We start from the raw sequence: 11896 nt of genomic DNA on the forward strand, positions 1-11896 counted from the left end.
ATTGTATGTTGACCAAGTAGAGTGAAGGACTTAATGGATTAATTCCTTAATGGGTTAAGTGAGAAACACTTAACCCCAATCGTCATTTCATGTAAAAACCCTAATTATGTTGGGTTTAGAGTTGGGTCTTTCTATTGGGCCTAGGTGTCTGGACTCTTGATGGGCCAACTATTAACAAGTAAGTGGACTAGAATATTTGGATTGGTCTTTAGGATAAGGCCTATTGGACAGGCTTGGGCCCAATTGGGAAAATTAGGCCATAGATGGGACATAACTAGGCCTTGATGATTATGAGATATTGGACCATTAGAATACAAAGTGTTAGACCAAGAATAAATGGTTTGGGCCTTGGGCTTGAATCAAGCTAAGATAGGGGTAAATTAGTCATTTACCCCAAGCGTGGACTTATAGATATGTGTTGGAACCCAATTATTAATTGGGTGTTATTTTGATGTTGACTGATTCGGGAATCTGTCATCCAGTAGGGTTTTGTCAGTGGGACTTCAGCAGTGTGAGGTGAGTCCTCTTCCAGTAGGAACAGGTCTAAGGCACCAAGGCCGGTCCGTTTACTTAGTAGTAGTTCCGGACTACGGTCCGATGTCGGGCGGGGCCCGATGCAGGTTTATATGCTTTTCTGGATTTCGATCCGATGTCGGGTTAAGCCTGAGGAATGTTTGTATGCTTGATTTCTTCGTGATTCTTGCATGTGTATGTTGTATGTTTTCGGACTTCAGTCCGATGCCGGGCGGGCCCGAGGAATGTTTATATGTTTATGTTATGTGTTTATGTTTATATGTATATGTTGATATGCTTATGTATTCCGAGCTTTGCTCGATGCCGGACTTCGATTCGATGTCGGGCGGGGCCCGATGTAGTGGGCTAGGCCTAAGTTATGTTTATGTTACGTGTATGTTATATGCTTGATGATATGTTATATGTATACCGGACTTTGGTCCAATGCCCGGCGGGACCCGATGTCCGATGCGGTCGGATGCCGGGCGGGGCCGGTTGTCGGGTTGGACTGATGCCGTGCGGGGCCCGATGTAGCGGGCAAGTCCCGATGTGATGTTTATATGTTTATGATTATGTGATTATGTTTATGTAATTGTTGATTAATCATGTGTATACCGAGCTTTGCTCGATGCCGGACAGGGCCCACGATGTATTTGTGTGACATGTGTATGGTATGTGGTAGATTGGGGAGACTCGCTAAGCTTCGTTTTTACAGTTTTCAGTTTTGGTTTCAGGTACCTTGGTTTTTAAAAGAGGAGCTCGGGATGATTGCAGTGCACACACCATTTTTTTAGCCTGGGATGTTTATACTCTGATATATTTTAACATGTGACTTGATACATGACTTATGATTTTTATATGATGAGGATATTTATGGTTTTATTAATGATTTAAAAACGAAATTTTTGGACTGTATTTTTGGGATGTTTCAATTTGTACGATAAGTAAAAGAAGACCCTTACAAGGTTGATTAATTGGTTCAAACTCACTAAGCATTTCCTGGATCGACCTTGTAGGTGTCTTCGTTTACTTGTTGTACAAATCAAGCTTCTAAGCCATAATACGTCTCCTGAAAGGGTGAGTACGCCATTTTTGTTGATTTGTCAGTGAGTTTCAACCACTGCATCGACCTTCAGATGCCATTTGTGAAGAAATACTATAACAAGAAAAGGAGAAGAAGAAAAGAAGATATGTGAATTTGGGTTCGATGCAAACCCTTTATTTGAAACTCAGTCTTGCCACATAAGATCCACGCAGCTTCCTGTAACACCTGCAAATTACGGCCAATCAATTTGACTAGTATAAGCGTTAAAATTGACTTTTTGATAGAGGATTATTTAGAATAAATAATCTTAACCAAAGTTATAGTATATGTGACAAGGATTCTGCACATATAAAGAACACCAAAATCTGACTTCGTTAGTGGAAGTTACGATTTTTCTAATATTTCAGCGTAGCAGTATACGACTTAAAAACCGAAATTGGAATCGATCAATTGTTAGAAAAAACAATCTAAACAAGAGTTGAAGATCTCGTCCTCATGGTTCCAACAATATAAAGATAGCCGAGAACGGATATCATATGAGAGAGTTATGAATGTTTAACGGACTTTAAGAGTCTATGTCTGCTAAAAATTTCTCTTTAAAAATAAAGTCAAAAGTAGCCAATGAAGTTTAAATGAAAGTTTTAGATCTCGTCGATAGCTACGCGTGGATATCTAAAACCGTCGAAAAAGGAGCTTGTATGAAGAAGATATGAACTTTCTTGGGAACATAAATTCTTCGCGTGCACCTGCGCGCAACGACAAAGTGTGCCGTGCGCACTGACACTCCACCCAGAATGCGACACGTGGCACCACGCAGATAGTGACATGTCACTCTCTTCCGACCAGATGTGCAACCCACACCTTATCTATGCGCAACGCGCAGTCTAAATTCAACTATATATGAGTCGAAATTCAGTTCATTTCCACACCCTTCAAACATTTCTCTCTCGATTTCTCTTAATTCTAAGCCCTCTCTCCTTTAAGTTTTTAGTTAGCGAAGCCCTGCGGTGTCTAATAGCCAGTGAATAGAAGCTCCCGAATCAGAGTTCTGCTTGCAAAATCCATGGTTTTCATGAGAGTACTCTGTAAGTTAAGCTACACTTATTTCATTCAAGTGTAACTTATAATTATAGTCATAGTCATTATTATGAACCTATAACTAATATTTATCAGTAATTTCAAGTCGTTATACTGATTGATCTAGTTACGTGGATGATGCCTAGGTTGGATTTAGTGAGGTGTTTAAAGTGGGCTTTCCAAACAGTATACTTTATATACTAAACATACCATACTTTCGATATGATCCTACCTGGTTGTTCCTTACTTGATATATATTGATTTATACATTGGGATTAGTGAGGAATCTAGACTATCATTATATAGTCGCTAGGACTATGAAACTAGACTAAGGCTTAGTGCTTTATACGTCTAGGTATCTTTGGAAGTGCGAAGCGAAGTGCTGCCGAAATTGTCAGTCACCCATTTTATCAGGTGAGTGCATAGTTACTTAAATGGTATGTGCACTGTCTTGCTGTGTTTAATATATATACGTGCAACTTGATATAATTATTACTTGATTAAACTATATATATATATATATATATATATATATATATATATATATATATATATATCATGCTTAATAATATGATTGGGTAGTAAAGGGATGTGTGAAATAATAAATGAGAGGTTGTGTTAGGGATATGTAAGATAGTGGTCGTGATAGGTTAGTGAAAGTTGTGCAAAATAATAAGTCATGTCTATCGTGTCTATCCCAAGTACTATTGTACTGCTGTGTTAAGCCAAAGTATTACTGTACTGTTGTGCTAAACCTAAGCACTATTGTATTGTTGTGCTAAATCAAAGTACTATTATACTGTTGTGCTAAACCCACGTACCATTGTACTGCTATGCTAAACCAAAGTACTATTGTGCTGCTGTGCTAAACCAAAGTACTTTTGTACTGTCGTGCTTAACCCAAGTACTAATGTACTGATGTGTTGCTATGTTTACCCAAAGTATTATCATACCACCGTGCCTAATCACCTAGAAAATTTAAGTGTCTGCTGATAAAGGTCCTTTAAGAAAGATCCTCTCGAGATCATGTTAGGATTAGTAAGGGGCTGTGTGATAGTTGCTGACTGAGTAGAGACCTGACTGGGTCTGAAGCTCTGAATGATTATGCCTCTGATTGAAACCATATTGTTTGAATACGCCTCTGGCCAAGTATGCTAAATGTTTAATATGACAATTTTACCCCTTTATTCATTTTTTTGTGTTATTCACTCAATAAAATAGCCAAAATACCCTTTTACAACAAATTATATATTTACAAAATGGCATACAAAGGAATGAAATATATATAATTAACAATAACATAAATACCCTTTATAAAAAAATACATATATTTACGATCTTTTACAAAATTATCCTTTGTTTGATGCTTTCTAGAAAATTTAGGAGAAACATATCATAATTTCTCGAATTCGCTTCATGTTTTCACAATGTTACTTAAGCCACATCATCAAGGTTATTGTTTCCTTTATTCTCAATGTGTGTTCCATCCGTTTTAAGAATCATTTCACAGAAATATTATTTCCATTCATTTCTGATGTTGTGTAAAGTTCTGTTTTCCCAAGTCTACCCCTCTATTGATGATTATGCTTGTTTCCTTCTCTATTCCAAACGACTTCTGAATTTATGAGCATAAACCCCCTCTTTCTTTGCTTCCTGTTGGAAATACATCGCATTCAACAATTATCTATACTAAAGTAAGCAAATGAATGTAACAGATCCTCATTAGTACTCATCATATCGTAAAAGCAATGATATATTTGACTTTCACTATTGAGAAATTATCTTTTGGACTTAATCAAGAATTTAAAATCGAACACCCAAATCTTGATTTTGAGAAATAATCATGATTTGAATCTAAAATACTTGGAAGAAAAATTGAACTAAAAAATACATATAGAAAAATCGAAGAAAATTCGAACGGAAAAGGGAGGAAAAAGAGAGGGTGTTTCTTACCCATGGATGGAGGCCAGAGCTTAGGAAAGGCGGTGCTATAGGGTGGCGGATAAGGCGTAGGTCGGAGATAGAGGAGTCGGTGCAAATTTCGGAGATGGGAGGAGCTGCTAGAAAAAAATCGTCTATGGGGGCAAGGAGAAGGAAGTCACGAAGAAGGAGAAGGGCATACATGGACGATTTCTCAGTCAACGTTTTATTTTAGTGGACCGAATAAGAGCCTTGTGTACTGATTGTGGACCGAGTAATAGGCAAAATTGTAACATCCCAAATTTCGAGGCCAAAAATTTCGTTATTGAATTAATATTTTGTAAACATTTACCAAAAACATTACATGAAGTTACAAAAACCACAATGTTGTGTCCCAAACCATAACATCAGAAGTAATGAAAATCAGACTACAATCCCAGAAACTCAATGCGGAAACCATGTGTGTGTGATGCGCTGCTACGCCGCCGGCTCCTTCCCCTTAGACGAAGAGGTACCTGAAACCAAAACTAAAACTGTAAACACGAAGCTTAGTGAGTTCCCCCATCATACCACATACAATATCATATCATCGGTATCTTTCAACCGGTAACTGCCATCGGTATCTTTCAACCGGTATCTGCCATCGGTATCTTTCAACCGGTAATCGCCATCGGTATCTTTCAACCGATACCTGTCATCGGTATCTTTCAACCTGTATCCGAGGACTATTTCACCCCCTACCGCTATCATACAATATCAGGACATAAACATACAGTCAGGTATATCTGGGTACTGACCTACCCTTCGATCCTAACGACCGATGTCAGGGAAAAATTATTCCCTACTACTACCACTAACATACACAATGCATATCATACAAGCAAATCTCATGACCATATCACATAAACACACCAAGATAATTATGACAGAGACAATTATCCACCAAATACCCCTGATGGTGGGCCGTCATTGTGGCCTTAGACCAACCCCTACTGGAAGGTAACTCACCTCGATGTCGTGCAGTGTCTGAACTATCTTCGGCGCACAAGTCGACTACCCTCGACCCCTCGATCCCTACACGACAATGCTTCAAAGTTATTCATTTGAGTATGCAACCCTAACCGGGGTCATACCAAACCAGACAAAGTCAACATCCAGTTGACCTGACTCGCCGAGTTGTTCAACCAACTCGTCGAGTCCATACTCCACTAACCCGATCCAACCCCGACTTCACTCGTCGAGTCTAGCAAGAACTCGACGGGTTCTCCTTCATTCAAACCATCGGGACCATCTTCATCCGACTCGCCGAGTTCGTTCCTGAACTCGCCGAGTTCATCTTCATCCAGAAGATGTTCAGTCGATGACTCGCCGAGTTCCTCTTGAACTTGCCGAGTCCGTCTTCATAAGTTGGGAGATTGCTTTGGACTCGCCGAGTCTGTTCATACACTCGTCGAGTCCCATGATTCCCAGGTCCCTTTTCGTGTCTAAACATCCACGGGTCTTCCTCCCTATCAACTGGTCCATCCACAGAAAGGATTTGGTGGTCAATACACCGCGACTCGCCGAGTCCCAAGAACAACTCGTCGAGTCCATCCTTGACCAATACTATACAGTCGATTTAAGTGGGTCTTAACACACCAAAACCATAGATCTAGCCTCCTAATGTCCATTTTACACGTAAAGTTCCAAACTTGGTACACATGCAAGGGGTCTTTGGCCCAAAAAGCCATAAAAGATGGCCTCCAAAGTGCATGAGGTATTCATGGCAACAAAATGGGCACCTTTGTGCCATAATACCCCTCAATAGACCTGGATCTAAAGCATACACTGATTTCCAACACTAAATCCCGAATACAACCTCTCTAGGGCTTAGAAAGATGAAGGAAAAGGCCCAAAATCAAAATCTATAGACAAAGGTTCAGCTTCATACCTCCAATAAGCTGAAAGTGAGCTCCAAACTCTAGATCCTCTTGTTTCCCCTTGGTCTCACAAGCTCCTTTCCTCTTCTCAAGCTTCACAACCCACCAAAAAGCACCAAAATGGCCTTAGAACACACAAAAACGGCTAGAGTTTCGATATGATGTCTTCTGGGAGTATAAGGGATGATGGAGGCTGAGATAAGGTGTTTAAATAGGGTGCAAACCCTAAATATTAGGGTTTTGTCCAAACAGCTCCTACTCGTCAAGTCGGTCTTCCGACCCGTCGAGCAGGTTACTTAAACCCCCGATCAACAGTCGAGTCTACTCGACGAGTTGGGCCTCCAACTCGTCGAGTCCCAGAGTAAAATGCAATATTTTCTTTAACTTAAATGCGTACCAGGAATCGGGTGCTACAAATCTCCCCCACTTATTTTAGAGTTCGTCCTCGAAGTCTGCTACTGAATCTGGAAAAAGTTCGGGGTAGTGCTCCCTCATCTCTTCCTCCAGCTCCCAAGTCCATTCCGATCCCCTGTGGTGTTTCCATTGCACCTTCACCAACTCCACCCTCTTGTTCCTCAGGTCCTTCGACTTCTTGTCGAGGATCACCACTGGCCGCTCGATGTAATTCAGGCTGTCATCCACCTGAATATCCTCCAAGGGTACCACCGCCGAGTCGTCCACCAGGCACTTCCGTAACTGGGAGACGTGAAACGTGCTGTGAATCTGACTGAGTTCGGCTGGCAGGTCCAGCCTATACGCCACCTTGCCCACCCGGGCCACAACCATGAAAGGTCCAATGTAACTGGGGCCCAACTTGCCCCGCTTCCTGAATCGGATGACGCCTTTCCAAGGTGACACCTTCAGGAGGACCATATCCCCGACCTGGAACTCCAGGTCTGATCGGCGCTTGTCGGCGTAAAGTTTCTGCCGACTCTGAGCAGTCTGTAGCCTACTTCTAACCTACTAAATCCTCTCTGTCGTCTTGAGCACCACTTCGGTGCTCCCCATGACCCTCTGTCCGACTTCGCCCCAACATATCGGGGTCCTGCACTTCCTCCCGTACAACATCTCAAAGGGAGGACGATCGATACTCGCGTGATAACTGTTGTTGTAAGAGAACTCAGCTAATGGAAGATAGGTATCCCAGCTACCACCGAAGTCTAGAACGCATGCCCGCAACATATCCTCCAAAGTTTGGATGGTCCGCTCACTCTGACCATCCGTCTGCGGGTGGAACGCTGTGCTGAAGTGCAGACGAGTACCCAACTCGTCGGGAAACTTCTTCCAGAACCTGGAAGTAAACGGCACGTCTCGGTCCGAAATCACCGAAACTGGCACTCCGTGGCGAGCTACTACCTCTCGGATGTAGATATCGGCCAACTTCTCGGCTGAGATGCTCTCCTGGATCGGTATAAAGTGGGCACTCTTGGTCAATCGATCCACAATGACCCAAATTGAATCCACTCCCCGTGCAGTCCTGGGAAGCTTGGTGATGAAATCCATAGTAATATCTTCCCATTTCCACATGGGAATGTCTAGCGGCTGCATCTTGCCGTGTGGCCTCTGGTGCTCGGCCTTGACCTTCCTGCAGGTCAAGCACCGCTCTACATACCAGGCGACGTGCCGCTTCATGCAGGGCCACCAATAATCAGGACGAAGATCCATGTACATCTTCGTCGCCCCGGGATGAATAGAAAACCTGGATTTGTGCGCCTCCTCCATTAATACCTGGCGCACACCCCCATGATATGGGACCCACACTCTACGGTGTAGCGTCAACAATCCACGGTTGTCATAGTCAAAGGAGGAAACCTGACCCACAATACGCTCGCTTTTACGGTGTTCCTCCTTAATGGCCTCCTGCTGGGCCTCCCGAATCCGCTCCTACAGCGGAGTCACAACCGTCATCCTCATACAGATATCCCTGATCGGTGTTGCCTTGCGGCTAAGCGCGTCGGCCACGACATTGGCCATCCCCGGGTGGTAGAGGATCTCGCAATCATAATCCTTCACCACATCGAGCCATCGACGCTGCCTTATATTTAGATTTGGTTGATCCATGAGATACCTCAGGCTCTTTTGGTCCGTGTAAATGGTACAACGAACCCCGTAGAGGTAATGACTGTTGGGTTTTGAGCATTCTAACACTCCTATGGTGTACATGCAACCCTATAAACCTTGGATCTATGTTTTCTCTATTATACATGCAAATATTAACTATTCCAAGGTTTCATCCTAACTAGCATATTATGAAGCACCTATACTACAAAGTTCTAGTTAGATGACATACCTTTTGATGTAGCTTGATGTCTTCAAGCTTTAAGAGCTTAGCCCCGATAGTGTAGAAGCCTCAAATGGAATCACAAATCACCAAAACACCTTGGAAGAACTTGAGAGAATATGTATGCACACTAAAATCGGCCCACTCTTATTTTCACACACTTGTGCTAATTTTGTGAGCCAAGGACCCCTTTATATATTATGGAGGATTAGGGTTACATCCATGTAAACCCTAATACCCATGACCTTTCATTTACATAGGATCCATGGGTTAAAAGCTCCATGGACCATCCATGAAAGCTTAGCCCAACCTAAATGAACTTGGCCCATTCCATATATATAAGAGTCCATATTTAATTAGTTCTTTTTGATCACTTAATTAATTCTAAATTAATTCTTGATCAATACTAATTAAATAATATGATTCCATATTAATATATTAGAACTTATAATATATTAATATAAATCATAAATATACTATTCTCAAAAGACTATCCATATAAATTGTGCCGGTAAAGTGCAACCCAAATGGACCATGTCGGGTCAGGTCAAGTACATACCAAATATAGTTATGGACTTAGACATTAATCCAACAGTCTCCCACTTGGATAAGTCTAAAACTATTATTGAGTATGACTTCAAAACCTAACTGGCAATCGTAGCTCTTAAAGCCGCTGTCGAACTCTGACCTTGTCAATGACTTGTCCATTAGATAAGGGATCATATATTCCTCCATTCTAGATATCATATGGATTGAGACATGGATTATAATCATTCTCTCCGCCCATTTGTTGTTTCCCGATTTTCAATTTATGATGACTGACTGATTGAACAAATCAAATCATTCCTGGCTTGGCCAAGCACTCACATGTCTCATCGCTAAATCATCGAGGGGCCCACAGATAAATGAATCAAATATGGTATCAAACCCTATGAATATAAATAAACACTTTTATTTATCACCATACTGATTACTCATTATTCATTGTTTCGGTTTTATCAACTTTATACTTGAATTAAAAACACTAGTTGTCCCATGCTCCAAGCATGTACACTATGTTTTTCTTAAACAATAGCTTTGCCATACACCAAGTATGCACTCTATGTTTGTCTATGATCCTTACTTTGTGAAATAAACCAATTGAACATAATTTCAATGATTCTAATTTCACACTCCCAAATCCTTATCGAAAAATGTGAGAATTTCGAATTCCTATCATTTATCGAAATCTGTTTAGATTTTAAACTTATATGCACTGACCCTCCTGTAATGAATATTTACAAAGTCACAAAGACTTGTCAACAGTCATTATAAGGTATTCCAATGGAGATCAACTCCATGGAAACTGAGTCTCGTATTCAAAGTACATTGCTTTGGACATGCTTCTTGCATTAAGTTTTCTAATCTTACACAGATAACTTCCACCTATAGAGACAACTCCATATTCTCATTTTGACTATCACTTCTGAATAAGAGATGCCTCTTTTCAGAATATGTCAATATGGTCCTTCCAAAATTAGTACTATACTTCCAACTGTCCCTGAGCAACCAATCTTTGGTAAACCTCAGATTGTCCTCGACAATTGCTTAATCATTTTAGTCATATCCAATTCTAGACCTTTTCCCTTCTTAATGCCTCTGGGCATTTGGAAAAATTTAGAAATGACAAATATTATAGCACATGCAATCGATCCTGTACCCAAAGCAAATGGTACACGATTCATGATGTCTCACATAAAGACATGATTCTAGACCAGTCTTTTGCTACAATATTTTTATTTGCCATGTTTTCAAAATTTGACTATGAAGAGGGATGCCGTAATCATAATCGAATTTTGAGAACGCAATATATAGAATTTCCTTAAGTTGAACCAATCCAACATGAAATTCATATATATATATATATATATATATATTCTTGACTAAAGATGATTAAGGTCTCAATCTAAGCCTTTAGAACTGAAATGAAGTATATCCTCTCCCTTAATATAGCAAAACAACTTTTTCAATCCCTGCAGCCTCACGAATTGAAACTTTTGTTTTCTATAATTAACATTGCTAACTTGCAACACTAACAATAATTATCATGCTCCCACTAACATGATGATTATTAGCATAACACTTATGCTCCCACTAGCTTTGACATGTACTCAGAAATCAGTTGGACTTCTAGAAATCAATACTTTATTAACTTTCTTACCAAAGTTCAGATTTCTGATACGAGATGCTTTGATAAAACTTTATCAAAATCATACACCTTTCCTTAGATAGCATGCATGTGTGTCTAAACAATTTCAGAACTATGAAAAGGGATGCCGTAATCATAGTCTCAATTGTTTAGACCTTTTGCCATCTGCTTCAAATCTACTTGGTGGAAGTGTTTCCTCACCATCATTTTCATGAATCAGAGAGAAACCTTATGACCCTTAGATTTTATGGTGTATGTGTTCTTATCCATGTGAATCGTCAAAACCATAGTCACAAGACAAGGATAATGACAAATCCAAACTCATATGGACTGAACTTATGCAATCTTAACTTCTTGCCACTTGGCAGTACAGGGCCTGCCATTGCTTCCAAGTTGTTATGCAGCCAATTGAGAACTTTCAGAACTCCTATGCAAAGCCAACTTTAACTGGAATGGGCACAGAATATGTCAACACGATAGGTTATAAACCTCAAGTCGTGTGCTAGTGAAGAACCTCAGGTTTTATTCTTGATTAGTTGTTGAAATTCTTTTTAGGATCTTTAAGACTCCCACTATCCTCTTGACATATAAGACTATCTTGCCAAATATTCAAGAGATAGTGCAGATTCTTTATCAAGACAAACACTTCACACAATTGGCCTTAGTTGGTCTTTGTTTTATCCAAAACATCACAACTTACCAATTTCAAATGTACAAGAGTAGGACATTTTTACTCTTACATTTGACAAGTGTTTTAAACCTTTCTTTAAGATATGTCACTCAAGTTACAATCTTGGAGTATGACTCTAAGAATTGTTTTGGAAAGAAGTATGACTCATCTTTCTGATCTAACCATTTCAACAATTCATGACTCCTCTTCTTAGTCATAAGAATGCACTAAGATGACCTTTAGAGGACTAATTGTGATATGATTTATAAATCATTAAGATGAT

This window comes from Lactuca virosa, chromosome 6 (genome assembly GCF_052849685.1).
Source record: "Lactuca virosa cultivar CGN04683 chromosome 6, Lactuca_virosa_CGN04683_v6, whole genome shotgun sequence".
NCBI lineage: Eukaryota > Viridiplantae > Streptophyta > Magnoliopsida > Asterales > Asteraceae > Lactuca > Lactuca virosa.